Below are 17900 nucleotides of genomic sequence, written 5' to 3' on the forward strand. Positions count from 1 at the left end.
GTTAATATCCTAGTGATTCTAACCAGTGGTGGTTCAAGACCAGTTTTATTAAGGGGGCCAGGGTGGGGCCAGTTGTTTTGTCAGAGGGGCCACATTCAATCAGGGATAAAAGAGACAAAGGCAATGTTCAAACTTTCAAAATGTCTTGTTTAGTATATAACGTAATGTTTATATGTTTCAGTAACTTAGTTACGTTGTATTCAATGACATTATTTAAAAACCATTCCTGTTAATTTAGTTACAGTACAGTCTTTGATGCAACACTTCTTTGTAAGGCTTAATCAACAGTATAAACTCCAGTCTCTGGATCCAGTTTGTATTTTGGATCCCACTATAACTTTGCTAGGAAAAAGAAACTTCTCCAAATTCACCCCTGTTATTAGTCTTCATTCAATTCAATTCAATTCAATTCAATTTTATTTATATAGCGCCAAATCACAACAACAGTTATCTCACAGCGCTTTTCATAAAAGAGCAGGTCTAGACCGTACTCTGTGATGATATTTACAGAAGCCCAACAGTTCCCACCAAGAGCAAGCACTAGGCGACAGAGGCAAGGAAAAACTTCCTTTTAAGAGGCAGAAACCTCGAGCAGAACCATGGCTCAGGGTGGGCGGCCATCTGCCTCGACCGGTTGGGGTGAGAGAGAGAGAGAGAGAGAGAGAGAGAGAGAGAGTGAGAGAGAGAGAGAGAGAGAGAGAGAGAGAGAGAGAGAGAGAGAGAGGGATGTAAGGAGAGAGAGAGGGGAGGGAGGCAGCCTACACAATATACACACAGAGGTACAGACAGTAAGGTGATGTTGCTATAACTAAATGAAAAATGGTACAGATATTTATAATAGTGTTAATGGTAACCATCGTAATGTTAATGATTATAATAACAATAATAACAATAAGACTAGCAACAATAGTCGTTGCAGTAGAGGGTGTCGAGCAGGAACACGGGGGCAGCAGGTGACCCGCAGCCACAGATCCAGACTCCACAGCTCCAGAGCCAGAAAACCTGCAGGAAGTGATAGGAGGAGAGAGGAGAGAGACGAGAAAGCACAAGACTACCAGAAAGGGGAGAAGTTGTGTTAGTAACATGCAATAATGGGATAAGGTTGCATACAGAGGGAGAGAAAGTAGAGGAGAGAGGAGCTCAGTGCATCATGGGAAATCCCCCGGCAGTCTAGGCCTATAGCAGCATAACTAAGGGATGGTTCAGGACTACCTGAGCCAGCCCTAACTATAAGCTTTATCAAAGAGGAAAGTCTTAAGCCTACTCTTAAATGTGGAGATGGTGTCTGCCTCCTGAACCCAAACTGGAACCTGGTTCCACAGGAGAGGAGCTTGATAGCTGAACGCTCTGGCTCCTAGTCTACTTTTGGAGACTCTAGGAACCACAAGTAACCCTGCATTCTGGGAGCGCAGTGCTCTGGTGGGGTAGTAAGGTACTATGAGCTCTTTAAGATAAGATGGTGCCTGACCATTAAGAGCTTTGTAGGTAAGAAGAATGATTTTAAATTCTATTCTGGATTTTACTGGAAGCCAATGCAAAGAAGCTAAAACAGGAGAAATGTGATCTCTTTTCCTGGTTCCTGTCAGAACACGTGCTGCAGCATTCTGGATCAGCTGAAGAGTCTTAATGGACTTTTTCGAGCAGCCTGATAATAAGGAATTGCAGTAATCCAGCCTAGAAGTAACAAATGCATGGACTAGTTTTTCTGCATCATTTTTAGACAGGATGTTCCTGATTTTCGCAATATTACGTAGGTGAAAAAAGGCGGTCCTTGAAATTTGCTTAATGTGGACTTAAACGACATGTCCTGATCAAAGATAACTCACAGTGGTGCTGGAGGCCAGGCGATGCCATCCAGGGAAACTATATCTTTAGATAATGCGTCACGGAGGTGCTTAGGCCCCAGAGCAATAACTTCAGTTTTATCTGAGTTTAACATGAGAAAATTACAGGTCATCCAGGTTTTAACATCCTGAAGGCACATTTGAAGTTTAGCTAACTGATGAGTTTCATCTGGCTTGATCGATAGATATAACTGAGTATCATCTGCATAACAATGAAAGCTTATGGAATGTTTCCTGATAATATTGCCTAAAGGAAGCATATATAAAGTGAAGAGGATTGGTCCAAGGACAGATCCTTGAGGAACTCCATGAGTAACTTTGGCGTGGAGGACTCATCGTTAACATGTACAAACTGAAATCGATCTGATAAATAGGACTTAAACCAGCTTAGAGCGGTTCCTTTAATGCCAATGAAATATTCCAGTCTCTGCAATAGGATCTGATGGTCAATGGTATCAAATGCAGCACTAAGATCTAATAAAACCAGTACAGAGACAAGTCCTTTGTCTGATGCAATAAGGAGGTCATTAGTAATTTTCACCAGTGCTGTCTCTGTGCTATGATGAGCTCTAAATCCTGACTGAAAATCCTCAAATAAACTATTGCTCTGTAGAAAGTCACACAGCTGTTTAGCAACTGCTTTCTCCAGAACCTTAGAGAGAAATGGAAGGTTAGATATAGGTCTATAGTTGGCTAAAACATCCGGATCAAGTTTGGGCTTTTTCAGAAGAGGTTTAATTACAGCTACTTTAAAGTACTGTGGTACATAGCCTGTTGATAAAGATAGATTGATCATATCTAGTATAGAGGTGCTGACTAAGGGTAAAACATCTTTAAGCAGCCTAGTCGGGATGGGGTCTAAGAGGCAGGTTGATGGTTTAGATGAAGAAATTATTGAAGTTAGTTGGTAAAGATTGAGGGAAGCAAAACAGTCTAAACATGTATCTGGTTCTACAGCTGTTTCTAAGGTTCCTGAGTTAAGAGATAAGTCGGTGCCAATTGAGGGCAGGTCTTGGTGAATTTTGTCTCTAATAGCTAGAATTTTATCATTAAAGAAGCTCATGAATCGTAACTACTGAGAGCTATGGGAATACTTGGCTCAATAGAGCTGTGACTCTCTGTCAGCCTGGCTACAGTGCTGAAAAGAAACCTGGGGTTGTTCCTATTTTCCTCTATTAATGACGAGTAGTACGCTGCTCTGGCATTACGGAGGGCCTTCCTATAAGTTTTAAGACTATCTTGCCAAATTAAACGAGAATTTTCCACTTTGGTGGAACGCCAATTCCTCTCAAGTTTCCGTGATATTTGCTTTAATTTGCGAGTTTCAGTATTATACCATGGAGCTAACCGTCTTTGTTTTAGTATTTTCTTTTTTAGAGGGGCTACAGAGTCGAGTGTCATTCGCAGCGAGCCTGCAGCACTATCAACAAGATGATCGATTTGGGAGGGACTGAAATTAGCATAGGAGTCCTCCGTTACTTTGTGACTAGATAATGTATTTAGAGCTGATGGAATCGCATCCTTAAATTTAGCTATAGCACTATCAGACAGACATCTTGTATAGAAATTTTTGCCCAATGGCGAGTAGTTCAGCAATACAAACTCAAAAGTTATCAAACAGTGGTCGGATAAAGAGGGATTCTGTGGGAACACCACTAAATGTTCAATTTCAATACCATACACCAAAACAAGGTCGAGGGTGTGGTTAAAACAGTGAGTCGGTTCATGAACACTCTGAGAGAAGCCGATGGAATCTAACAAGAGATAAACGCAGTACTGAAGCTGTCATTCTCAACATCCACATGAATATTAAAATCCCCTACAATAATAACTTTGTCCGTTTTAAGGACTAAAGTTGACAAAAACTCTGCAAATTCAGATAAGAATTCAGAATACGGGCCAGGTGCTCGGTACACTATAACAAAAAGAATTGGTTGCAGTGATTTCCAACTTGGGTGCGAAAGACTAAGAACAAGACTTTCAAATGAGTTATAGTTTAGTTTAGGTTTAGAGCTGATTAGTAGGCTAGAGTCGAAGATAGCTGCAACTCCACCTCCTCGGCCTGTGCCTCGAGGAATGTGAGTATTAATATGACTGGGAGGGGTGGATTCATTTAGGCTAACATATTCTCCATCACCCAGCCAGGTTTCAGTAAGACCAAATAAATCAATATCATAATCTGATATTAGTTCATTTACTAGTACACCTTTAGAAGAGAGAGATCTGATGTTTAAGAGTCCACATTTAACTCTCCTATTCGTTTGCACTATTGCTCTTGTGGTTTTAATTTTTATGAGGTTTTTATGCACAGCTCCTCTTCTGTTTACCTTTTTAAATAATTTCGATGGTCGGGGGCAGACACCGTCACTATAGGATTTTCACTAAGTAACTCCTGAAATGGAGGAGCAGAGAAGTGTGTTAGACTGCGACTCTGCGTAGGGTTTTGGGTGGGTAACTGCTGAAAAGAAGGGCAGAGAAGTGTGTTAACTGCGACTCTGCCTCCTGGTCTCAACTCTGGGTTGTCATGGATTTGGTCCACTAATAAACTTGGCCAGATTTCTAGAAATGAGAGCTGCTCCTTCCCAAGTGGGATGGATGCCGTCTCTCCGGATCAGACCAGGTCTTCCCCAGAAAGTCTGCCAATGATCAACAAAGCCCACATCGTTTGCTGGACACCACCTCGACAACCAGCGGCGGAATGACGACATGCGGCTATACATGTCATCACTGGTCAGATTTGGCAGGGGTCCAGAGAAAACTACGGTGTCCGACATTGTTTTTGCATATGTACACACCGACTCAACATTAATCTTAGTGACCTCCGATTGGCGTAACCGGGAGTCATTACCGCCGACGTGAATAACAATCTTACTGTATTTACGTTTATCCTTAGCCAGCAGTTTCAAATAAGACTCAATGTCGCCCGCTCTGGCCCCAGGGATGCACTTAACTATGGCCGCTGGCTTCGCTAACTTCACGTTTCTCAAAATGGAGCTGCCAATGATCAGAGTTGGTTTCTCAGCGGGTGTGTCGCTGAGTGGGGAAAATCTGTTAGAAACGTGAACAGGTTGATGATGCCCCGTGGACTTTGAATGCTTACGACTATTCCTCCTTCGGACAGTCACCCAGCCCCCCTTCCTGGCTGCACAGGGATGCCGGGGACGGCTACCAGAGGCTAACTCAGGCCGTTCCGCACCGACTACCGGGGACTGGCTAGCTACAGTAGCTAAAGACTGATCTACCAAGGTGCGGAGCCGGACTTCTAAATCACTGAGCCTCGCCTCCATGTCTATAAATAAACTACACTTATTACACGTACCATTACCGCTAAAGGAGGCAGAGGAGTAACTGAACATCTGACACACCGAGCAGGAGAAAGTAGGAGAGAGAGAGGGAGAAGGAGAAGCCATCGCTAGCTGCTAAGCTAAAGTCGCTAACGGCTAAGCTAAAGTACTGTAGCGTCAGCTACCAAAACTTTAGAACAAGTATGAGAAAGAACTGTGAGTGCTTAGGCAAAATTACTGTAAAGAATAAGTGTTTAGCGAACAGTTGGCCGCTGTAATCAAACAAATGTAACTGTTATTTAGCGAGAGCAGCACAACACGGTACCAGCACACAAGCACCGGGAACGGAAATGAGTCGACACGCTTACCGCAGTACGTCAGCAATACGTCCTACCACAACAAGGGCTAAATTTAGAGCATTCATTATTCATGTGAAGTATACACTTGATAGTAGGCCATCATCTGTGCGTTATAAAGGGCGGATACATATTTTGGCTGCGTGCCCAGCCTGGTAGGACCAGTAGGCTACTGTTATGGCTTTCTGTGTATGAAAAGTGCTGTTTAAATGCAATGCAGTATTAAATTGCCTGTGACATCACTTTAGCTTATTATAGCAGCGCTGCTTATTATTATAATTATTATTGTTGTTGTTATATTATTATTATTATTATTATTATTATTATTATTATTATTATTATATTATTATTATTATTATTGTATTATTATTATTATATTATTATTATATTATTATTATTATTATTATTATTATTATTATTATTATTATTATTATTATTAGCAAGTCTGCACTTTAGATTTTAGATGTTTATATTGCAACTAACAGTTTTAGCAGTTAGTTATAACTGGTCACAACTGTCAGACTCACAACACTATCACAGCGTGTTGATCACTCATACATTTGTTTTTCACTGTGTGAGAAAATTGATGTGTGTCATGACAGCATGTGGAGAATGTAAATGTTCAGCTTTTAACCTGAAATCTCCATCCATCGTCAACAGCTTATCAGTTTTGTCAGCCCCCTAATGGATGGAGTATTGGTGACGGATGTCCGACCGATTTCGGTGGGCCGCCTGGGTCAAAAATGCCAGGGCCGATTTTTTGTCCCAGTCCAGCCCTGGCTTGGACTGATTGTACATAAGCATGAGAGCAGCATCAGAAATAATTATGACTAACAATAATCCAGTTTCTAATATATGTAAAATATGATTACCTACCCAGCTTTCTGATGGAAAGGAAACTCCTTGGATGGGCTCAGATCAGATTTCGGTAAAACAAGGATCAGTGTGAGATGGGTGGGGCCGCTCGGATCTCCTCCCAATACTGAAAGTAGTCTGACACACTGGCTGCTCCTCAATTCTCTAAACTGCAGCCACGTTTCCCTCGCTGGAGTCTTTTCCACGTGAAGAGGAAGGACAGAGGAAATATGGTTTTAGACAGTGAGTGGTCCTCTCCTCCGAAGCGTCACGTGATGCAAAGTCCGTTTCTGATCCAGCCGGACCAGCCCACCAGTCGCAGGCATTGACCCACCAGGCCGGATGCGACCCGGTGCGTGTTTTAGTGCACACATGACTGATGAAATGCATAATGGGATTTGTATTCTTAAAATGTTTTTAGCCTCTGTGAGGAAAAAAAGTTTCCAAAGCTGCGCTGCAGACAGAGATGAAGGCTGATGAGCTGAGCGACATTTCTGCCGATTACAGCAGTTACTTTGAGGACCAAATCAACAAGAATTAAAAGATCCAGACCTGCAAGCCAAGTGAGACTCCGTCCTGCAGGAAGTGGACAGCTGTTGGTGAAAGAAGTGAGAACCTTCTGAGAGTCACTGTGGACTATTGGCAAAAAGAAGGAGCTTTTTCACACAGGTTTGCAAAGATCTGTAGCTAATAATAATAACAACAACAACAAAATTTTGCACATTCCTTCATCCATTCCTTGTTAATAATGCTGTATATTATTTGTATTATTACTATAGTATTATTGTATTATTTTGTGTAGGTCGTGCTACATTTTTAAACTCTTCACTTTTTCTGTATTTATATTTCTATATTTATGTTCATGTGTAACAATGTAAGCAACAATCGTACCAAGGCAAATTCCTCATTTGTGAAAATGTACCTGGCAATAAAACCTCATTGTGTTTCTGATTCTGAATATGTTGCCATTTGTAAAGAAATAACTAAAATTTGTACAAATGTATTCATTTATTTCAACTTTCTTTTTTAAAAAGTAACTGAATACAGGGGGCAAATGCAAACTGTTCAAAGCCAAAGGTATAAGCTCTTCAATGGTTTTTATTTCATGTTTCATCTTCTACGGAGGCTGAGAAATAAAGGTGGAAGGTTTCCAGAAACCCCTCAGGTTTCAGAAAGCTTTTGTAGAGGCGCCACAGGTCTGGACGGGGTAAGGACGTACAGTGGAGGATTGAAGAGCTCTCCAGTGGCTGCCACGGAGGCACTAAGGAGAAAAAGATCAAAAATAATGTTAACATACTGGGTTAATGTTCAGGGGTGCTGTAGCTCTCACCCCCCTCAAGCCATCTTAGAAGAGAGCTGCACAATGACAGTGTCATTGAGGTTTGGATGGGAGGGGAATGCTGCAGCAGAAAGCCCGGGCCTTAGGTTCACTGCAGAGAACCTCCTTGGAAATAAGACATGGGGAATATCTAAGCATTAAATATCTGAAGAAATGAATATATTTAGTCTGCCAATCATCTGATCGGTGGAGGTAATGCACCTGGTTGCCAATTAAATCAGAAGAAGAAGCTGGATCAGCTGATCTCAGCTCTAACAGCTGGAGAGACTCTTGATGGAGTTTGTATCTGCACACATGTGATCTGTGCTGATACTAAGACTCAGTTCTCCCTGCAGAGCTGCAAGTTTTCTCTCTGTAGCTGTTTAACAAACACCTGCACATGAAGACCAACCTGCATTCTGTATTTATACTGAGCTGGTTCTCATCTCAGGGCGTCAAACAGGCTGCTGATGCTTTGCCAGCTTTCTCAAAGCGTAGGTAGGCCTGCTCAGATTGGCAGAATGAGTTTTTATTATTTATTCAATAGCTGCATCTGTATTTACTGATATTCTGATTAAGTATTCATTATTTAATAACTCAGAATATGATAACGGTGTCCTTTGATTTATTAGACTAAATGTTTCAGCTGACTTTAGCTCAGTTTGAGGCTTTCCTGGGGCCTGTACCATGAAGCATGTTTAACATAACCAGGATATCTTTTCGGTATCTGGCTTCACTAACTCTAACAATCAGGATCAGGATAAGCGGTCACACAAAGCAGCTATTTGGAGCAGCTATTTAAAAGTGTGGGGTGGGATGTGAGCACAAAGCCTGTCTGCAGCCATTATGTCCATCTTGCTGCTAAACTACACAGTGCTTTGTTTTTTTGCTTAAAAAAAAAACAAAGTTAGAACAGCACTGACTTTTATCAGTTTATCTTAGAAAATGCAGTTTCCAGTGTGAAAGCCGAGGTATTTAAAGAAATCTGCTTGTTATTGTTGGATCTCAGCTAATAATGAGCTACACTTCATAAAGGGGAAACACACAGCACACTCTAATAACGCCAACTTATATTATTTTGTCATAAAAAAGTATTTTAAGTTTTACAGAAATTTTTGTAGTCGCAACTTGTTCTCAGTTTAGACAAAAAAGAACAAAAAAATAACACAAACTCAAAATCAAACAGGTTGGAATTATCATGATATAATGTTTTACTTAACGGATATCATCCAGTTCAACAAGTGTAACTGTGTTTTCAACTGTTCCCTATAGTTTTAAATAACCACAGTGCTAGTTGTGCTAAGAGTGAATTGTTATAAGATAGAACCAAAGCTGTTGTATGTCCTAACTCTGCATCTGAGTTTTACTGTATCTTTAAATTCAAGATAAAAAGGTGTGAGAGGATTGCAGTTTATTATATGCCTCGTTTTACTAATATTGTTCTGTATTATCGTTGCTGTTGTCACAACATCCCAGCTTTGACTAGGCTGTGTGTGTGTTCTGTTACTTTCTCTTTCTGAGTGTGTGATTCTGGCTGGTGTGTTTTAGTTTTTTTCTCTCTCTCTTCCTTGCTGCTCTACCTTTTCTACCTTGGCAGGAGGCGTGACATGTGGTGACGCATGGGGCTGGTTCACACGCCTGTCTGGCACACCGGATTCTCATCATGCCTATATGTGCTGCTTGATAAGCCCAGCAGTTCTCCTCGGTCTTTGCCGGATTGTTATGTTGAGTTCAGTGCGTCTCGAGCCAGCATCCAGCCTCGTGGTAACTTTGTATTTTCTGACCGTTCATCTCGTGTTTCCTGTTAGCCGCTGGTTAACCTTCTCTGTTCTCTGGTTTTTCCTAGCCTGGAAAGACGCCAACCCGAGAGGTTACCCTGCCTGTTTCTTTGGGGATCACACCCTCGTCGTCTCACGCTGCTTGCCTGCCCACCGGCAGACCGTCAGTCCTTCCGGAGCCACCAGCACTGATCACCGTCACGAGTCTCACGCTACACTCACTTACCACGATCAGTCCAGCAGACTTTTAGCTCTTATTGACTCTGGAGCAGAAGAGAGTTTCTTAGATGAAGTGTGGCAGAGCAGCTGAGAATCCCCACTGAACTGCTAGATACGCCACTAAACTAATGCTCTAGATGGTAAATTATTGGCCCTGGTTGTTGCTCGCACCTGCCCAGTCGAGCTACAGTTATCTGGTAACCACATCCAACAGATTCTTTTGTTATTACACTACATTTAGCTGAGCTGATTAGTTTCCCCTTTGTGCCACTAGTTCTGGCCATTACCCCAATATGGACTGGGCCACCTCAAGGATCATTAGCTGAAGCGCTACCTGTCATGCTAGCTGTTTGTTTCTGCCACACCCTGTCTGTTTCCCGTCAGGTGGAGAGCGCTGTAGAGCCCTTCCAGTGTATTTACGGATATCAGCCTCCTCTGTTTCATTCCCAGGAGAAGGACATTGCAGTCCCCTCAGTCCAGGCTCATATCCGTCTGTGGCATCGAGCCCGTTCCACGCTGCTGAGGACTTCGACATAGTACCAGAAACTATAATTTCCTGTAAATTGTCTGGTTTTTTTACATGTTTTCAGAAAAATTTATCAAAATTTTAATGTAGACATTGCATCTGTAATTATTTACAATTTAGATGTGGAGTTATTGATACTAATTGATCAATATGAAGAACCATAAGTTACAGTGTGAAATTATAATTTATTACAACTTAAACAGAAGTGTCACGGCTGTCACTGTCACCTTTGTGTTTCCCCTTTTTCCTGTCTCACCTCTACCAAGTAGGCTGTGTCCCTGGGGAATGAAGACCCGCCTACTTCCTGGTTTCTGGGTTGCTGACATCTGTCTCGCCCATTGGTTCCCTCTGTTTCCACTCAACCAATGGCCCGTCACCACGTTAATTACCTCCGGCTCATAAGGAGAGTCCACCTGTTGCTCCAGGCAGCTTGTCACCGCCTGTTGACTTGTGTGCTGCTGGTATTGACTGCATAGCCTGCTGTTAGTTGTACTCTGTGTTTAGTGGAACTATCCACCTTCCTTGCTTATTAGCTGTACATTGTGTTTAGGGAAACATTTGCATACCTTTGTTTGTTAGCTCCACATTGGGTGCAGTGGAGAAATTCACTTAGTGTTTTGTTTACTATTGTGTTTTCACCAGGTGGAGTGGGTGTTGTGCTCTTTGTGTTCTTTTGTAGCAAGAATCAACTCTGCTTAAATCGATAGATAGGTACAGGCCTCCTTTTGAGGACCTTTTTATTTTAATTTGGTTTGTTATTTTTGCAGCACCCGCGTCCACCCTCCTTTTGTTTTTTGTTACCTGTCTACATCTCTGTTACCAATGAAAGTTACCTTGTTAAGATCTGTACCAGTTGTGCCTATATGTTTATGGCCCCCACACCCCTAGACCAACAGGGGGTCGTAACATAAGTAATAATTAAAAGTTGTTGCAACTTTGGTTGAGTTAAGAGAACGTCAAACCGAAAATTGATCAGACTCAAGAGCAAAACTTAAAATATTCAGTTTAATTGCCCAACTTAGAAGTTTGGTAAATTTTATTGGCTTAAAATTTTAAGTTCAACTTTTTCTTTTTACATTGTGGACTTTACTAACTTCTACTGAAACATGTTGGTCTGATCTGTTGTGACTGTCCCTGTCACACTTTATCATTTCTGCCCCAAATTATTATCTAAAAAAGTCTGAAAACTTTAAGAGTTGTGAGGAAACCTCACTTGGTCAGAAAGTGCAGGATGCCTCCCTGCTAACAGCAGGTTGGGCTTTATGTTCATATAGACAACGGAGATTTGTCAACCAGCAGAGATTTTGTTGAACCTTCATTTATCAGCTTTTAATTCACTGAGTTGCTCAAAGACAAACATTCACAGTTTGGTCTACAAACTGATTTTTATTGGATTTCCAGAAAATGTACAATTTCATATAAACTGACATAAACTGTGGTTTAAGATTTTATCCATATTGCCAAAAACACAACAGCTGCTGCAAAACAGCTGCTCTGAATCACATCCTAAACAGCAGCATGATTAGATCGAATAAAATGAAACAAACAATGGAATGGATTTTTTTCCTTATTTGTCCAAAAAATAAAACGCTTCGCGAACACAGTTTTGGGAAAGCATACATTAAAAAAACACTAAATTAAAACATGTATGAGAAACTAAAATAAAAAGTGCTAAAGACGTGTTGAGATGCTCTCCCTGTGTTAAACATCCAAACAACAGTCCAAATAAAGATTTAGGAAGAAGACAGCGAGGCGGCTAGAATGAGCTCAGTTCATCTAAAATAATATCTGCTTTGCTTCTGGGATTAAAGGAGAATAATGACAGACATCAACTTCCAGCTCCAAACTAATAAAACACATTTTATTTCCATGTGTTGAAGCCATCACAGTGAACCAGAGCAAGTTGACCAAAACATTTCCCAGCAGCCACTTCTCCCACAGCAGAGTCCAAACAGTGCTTCCTGTTCTCTACAGTTAGGTGTCTTATTGGAAATGGTCTCAGTAGATGACAGGATCTGTCTCGTCTCTATCCTTTCTATTGGCCTCCATTTCTCCTCCTGTTTCCTCCTTTCTCTCTCTCCCTCTTTCTCTGCCTACATGAAGCTGACTGTGGAAATGTTGTCATCATTCATACTGATGGACTGCTGATATCATTGCTGTCCATTCTGCAGCAACACACAGAGGCCAAAAGCTTGTCTATGAACCCTTTCCTCATGAGACATACAGGAACAAGTCTGCAAGAGGACTCAACTTAACAAAGATGAGAGACAGAAGGTTGAGTCTAAAGTCTACCAATTGGTTATTGTCAGTGTATTCTTTCAAGAACCAAATGATGCTGGGCAGGAACAGCAGCGTGTAAATAAGCAGCACCAGAACCAAAATTCCCACAATTCGTCGTTTTTCATCAGAGGGGACCGAGATGGAAGCAGACAGGGCTTTGAGGGTCCCAACCAGGGAGAATATGAACAGTGGGAAGGGAAGGAGGAGGAGGACGGTGAGGATTATGTATGTGGTCAGATAATCAACAAAATAGTAAAGGACACCATATACAAGAAAAAGGACCCAGACCAGGACACAGACCACCACAGAGCTCCTGATGGTTCGTCTGAAGCGGTACCACAGCGGGTGGGCGATGACCAAATACCTGTAACACAAGATGGACACAAAGTCTTTGAGGAGCTTCAGAGTTATAAACTAAATAATGTTCAGACACAGAAGGAGCTCCACACATACTGGATAGACAGACAGATACCTTTCCAGGGAGATGCAGACCATGAAGCCAATACTGGCAAACAGAGCAGAGAGTAAATATATAGAAGATCTCAGATATCTTCCATCCACAGTGGTACCACCTGAACGATCATGCAGCAGAGCTGAATCAGGTCGTAATGAGAAGGTTGATGACGTAGATGGGAGCAACATGATCTCTTCTCACCTGCAGGAAAACATTGGTAAAAGTCAACAAGCAGTTGGAAACATGTTGTGAAGTCCACCTCCTCCCAAATCTGTCATCTTGCTCTGCCCAAATAATAATAATAATACATTTTATTTACAGGCACCTTTCAGAACACTCAAGGTCACCTCACAAAACATCTTCAAACAGTCTAGAAATACATTTATAAACTAACAGCAAAAACGAAGGTGGATAAGATGTTAGGATGGTTAGTTGCGTTGGTGTTAACCCCGTGTTAACTTAATTGGAGTTGGTGCATGTTCGCATAAAAGGGGCGTGTTTGGCCGTGCAGGCAGTTTTTTCGCAAAAAAGCCTTTGCAAGGCTGCAACATCACACACACATGTCTGCAGTGTATTATACATGCATTGGAAAGTTATATTAAACTTTGCAATCAGATTTAGCAGAGAGGAAAAACTCCTGAGTTTAGCCCACAATCACTATCATGCACCTCAGAGACTTTGCCTTGGATCGGGCGTATTCAGAAGAAAACACCAGTGTAAATGTCTGATAAATCGCATTAATATTCTCCTACATAGTATTATATTTATATTTTAATAAGACATTGTAGTTCTGCTTTTATTTTGAAAGGCGCCGTTTTCTTATGTTTTGTGACGCTAAACTTCCTGCTACTTTTCTCTTCACAATGTGGTGCTCACGCGTCGTCGGAAGAACGGTAAAAACTGGTAAACACGTTATTTATCATGTTCATCTATTTGAATCTTGTAAAGAAGGAGTTTACATTGTGATTTTATTATTTTTGTGTTGTTTGTACATGTTATTTCTAAGACCTACGAACTGTGAGCGTGTGTCGAGCTAGAGAGCGTGATAGCCGATGGCGAAACCATTTGATTAGCTTCCTTGGAGAGCGGAATGAGGTATGAAAGAAAATGTGTCTAGTGTATTATTATCAGAAGGGATTTTGTTTAAGGAAAGGAGAATGTCATTACTTCATTTGTTTATGGGTTAATTGCACATGTCATTAACATAAAAGCAATATTATTTCTGTGAACAATTATAATATATTGTATTTCATTTAAAGGCATGTGATATTTATTTGTCATAAAGACTTAAAAACATTTCATTTCATATTGGTTGTTAGTTAAATGATTTGTATTGTGTGTAAACATGATAAATATGAACACAATTTATGTGCAAATATTTGTGAAGCTACATAGAAGCCTTTTGTGTTTCTTCTGTTTTATTCTGTAGTTTTCACGGTGTTCATGGTGCATGGTGCACGTTGAGAGGAATAATAAATCGACACCCGTTTGAAACTCTCTGCGTCTTGATCAATAAATCCAAGGGGCCGCTACAACCAGATTTCGATTTTTTGTGACATTAATTTCAGGGGAATTTCCGATTTTTCTTCTTGTAAATTTCACACTTTGATCTTGGATTTGTTTTCTGTTTCCTGTCTGATTTCCTCTCTAAAATCCCAGCTCGGCTGCAGGGCTCGCTGTCTGAATGTAATGCTGTTGTGTTCAGAACTTCACCGCAGCCGCAGTGGAACAAATCAGGCTGAAATCTAAACATATTTAAGTGGTGTGTATTAATATCCTACTTCTCATCATTAACACTGAGTACAGATGTGGTGTGTAGTCCACGTGCAGGGTAACCTCGATTTAACCACGAACAAAACCTGCTCGGAGCAGTTTAGAGATCCAGCGTAAATTGCCATGGCAACAGACCTCGGGTAACACCTATCCACCTTTTGTGGTACGGGTAAACCAGGAGGTTACACCCGACGTCATGAAGTTACTCCTGAAGTTACGGATAAGCCAGTTACCCTGCTTGGTAGTACAGGCCACTGATGAACAGTGATCATGATCATTTATATGCCAGTTTAAAAAGATGTGTTTTCAGGCGGGAAACATGTTTTGTGAAAATACCTCATTTTGATCTTCCAATCAAACTCCCTCCACGTCGGGCTGCTAGTTACCTTATGTCCTGCTTTGAATGTTTCTTCCCATTGTTCATCTGTTATTATAATATTTGCTTCCAATTCCCATTTTTCCTTGACATCCAAATTGTTATTGTTAGATTCCATTGTACCTTATACAGTTTTGATATAATCCCTTTCTTTGTTTCTCCCTCTGTATACGCCATTAACAATTCTTCTAGTTTCGACGGGTGTTAGAGATCTTCTCCCACTCCTTATGTGTCTTAAGGTAATGTCTTAGTTGTAGAAACTTAGAAAAAATCATGGGCTGGTAAATTAAATTCTTGTGTTAACTGTTGAAATGACTTCAGGGTTTGTCCCCTAAACATTTGTGCAATATATTTTAACCCCTGTTGTGTCCATCTATTATATCCTGCATCCATCATAGATGGCAAAAAATCTGGGTTTGTCGAGATTCGAGCGGCTCTACAAATGGTGTTTGACAGTTTCAATTTCTTACGTACCATTGAGCATATTCTCATTGTCCCCCTGATCCAGACTTTGCCCACCTTCAGCCTCTTTAGTGTTACCTCACTCAAAAATGGAAGCGACTCTATAGGTACATTTATAGAGTTTTGTTCCATTCCCACCCACAATGTATCTGCATCATTAGTAATCCACATAATAAAGCCCTGAGTTGAGCAGCCCAATAGTAATTGTTTAAATTGGGTAAATTTAACCCTCCCTTCTCTTTTGGACAAAGAAGTGTCTTATATTTAATTATTTTTCCAAATAATTGGGATATAATCTTGTCTAACATCTTAAAGGTAGAGTTAGAGACCATAATAGGCAATGACTGGAACAAAAACAACAGTCTTGGTTGTACATTCATTCTCACAGTTTCTATCCTCCCCATCAGAGTCAAAGGCAAAATCTCCCACCTCTTTTTTAATTTCAGTTATCAATTTCCCATTGTTCGCTTCAAATAGCTGTGACGTAGCAGAGGTAATAATAATACCCAGATATCTGAACCCTATATTAGTCCATTTGAACTTGAATTTCCCCTTTAAATCAGCTGGACATTGACCTGAGAGCATCATAGCTACTGATTTAGCCTCAGATATCCTGAGATCTCCCCATACTTGTTCAGGTTATTCACCAGGGCTATTAATGAGGTGGAAGGTGCATTTATATATGTTAATAATCGTCTTCGAATAGTGATATTTTGTGTTCTGTCCCCCTCATCCCTGTATTCCCTTTATATCTTTATTCTGTCTTATTGACTCAGCCAGTGGTTCTATACTTGCAGCAAACAGTAAAGGGCTCAGACAGTCTCCCTGTCTGACTCCTCTTTTGAGTAGGAAAAAGTCTGAGCAACACCCATTGACTCTAATCCGTGATTTGGGGTTTTTGTATATCATTTTCACCCAGTCTATGAAGGTTGTGTGAAACCCGAAATTTGCAAAGTTTGGTAAAGGAAGCTCCACTTTACTCTGTCAAATGCTTTTGTGCATCTAAGCTGAGCAGCATGGCTACTTTTTACTTTTACTTGAGTAGATTTTTATATCAGTAACTTTACTTGTCCTTAAGTAAATGCTCATCAAAGTAATTGTTGTTTTGTTTAAGTAGAATATTTTGACTCTTTCCAGCTCTGGTCAGAATGTACATACCATAGAATACAGAGCATAGATGGCCACGAGGGTCAACAGGAGGCCGATAGCGATGATTGTGTATGTCACCACATACAGGATGAATAACCAGTTCCTGTAATCCTGTGTTGGAGGTGATGTCGCTGTGATCGTAGCTTTGGTTCTGTGAGGTGTTGTCCATGTGAGACCTTCCATTCTTCAGAGTGAAACCTGTTTGAGAGATCAGGTTATTAAAGGGAGCAGGTTTTTAATATCTACCTAACATTGTTCAGTGACATCACTAAAGCTGTGAGGTGAAGTTCACACAAACACAGTGTCCCTATAGTTTACCCACAATCATATCAAATCACAAACTGCTGTCTTTCACTTTCTATCATCATTCCTCAACATTTGTTACATTTAACATTTATTTAATCAAAGAAGAAAAGAAGAACAAGTTCTATTACAAAAATATTTTTACTTGTTGATGTTTCTTCTCACTCTGCACAGCTAGGTTACTACAATGCAAACAAATGGACTGCATTTAGAAGAAATTGTTACAGCTTAACAATTTGGAGCAGCCAGACTTCGATGGCTATGTGAGAAACATTATTGTCTGGCTTAGCTAGTCAGAGGCCGGGTAGGAGACGTCACGCCTTCACCAGAGTAGGAATCGCATAGTTGCCTCCTGTACTCGATGCCCCACAACTTGTTGAACGCCCCTCTGTCCTCTGTGGTTGATGAGGAGGTTTACATGACTATTAATCCACTTGATGAACCATCTGCAGATTTTATCTTCCTTGTTGGTGTTTATTCTGACATTTGGAATAAACATTTGTTGCATATAAAACCTGTTTCTTTATCAAAATAAATAAAATTGACAAAGTAACTATTGAATATGCCATTAATGGGGTTTATGGATTTTACACTTTATTTCATCACAGATTGAAAAAGTCAAACCTACATTTTTAAAGGAATCATTAAACTGTAGGCTTCAAAAAACAAACAACATGTGAACACATTTAAATAACTGAATAAGGCCGACTGTAGAAGAACAACATTAAGTATCAAGTTAAAAAATTTTCAAAAAATAACATGTTGTTTTACTCACGCTATTAGAAGTAACTTCGGCCCTGTCTTTAGCCCCTGGTCTTCTCAGCCCTGGAAGCCTGTCTAAAACTATTCCCAGATCCTGCTCTGGACCTCCTCTACTCAGCTTCCCACACTCTCAGCCACAGTTTCCCCCTTTTCTCATCACA

General features: G+C 40.7%; 1 long non-coding RNA gene across 1 annotated transcript; it reads right to left on the minus strand.

The window, feature by feature from the left end:
• Positions 1-12656: 12656 nt before the first annotated feature.
• On the minus strand, positions 12657-16759 carry LOC119891022. Its single transcript, XR_005442385.1, has 3 exons — positions 16684-16759; positions 12933-13115; positions 12657-12824 (listed from the first exon to the last, which is right to left on the minus strand). It is a non-coding gene; the product is annotated as an uncharacterized LOC119891022 (long non-coding RNA).
• Between the last annotated feature and the right edge of the window lie 1141 nt (positions 16760-17900).

This window comes from Micropterus salmoides, unplaced genomic scaffold, assembly GCF_014851395.1.
Source record: "Micropterus salmoides isolate LMB-PRFRI ecotype aquatic unplaced genomic scaffold, ASM1485139v1 Ms_hic_scaffold_660, whole genome shotgun sequence".
Taxonomy (NCBI): domain Eukaryota; kingdom Metazoa; phylum Chordata; class Actinopteri; order Centrarchiformes; family Centrarchidae; genus Micropterus; species Micropterus salmoides.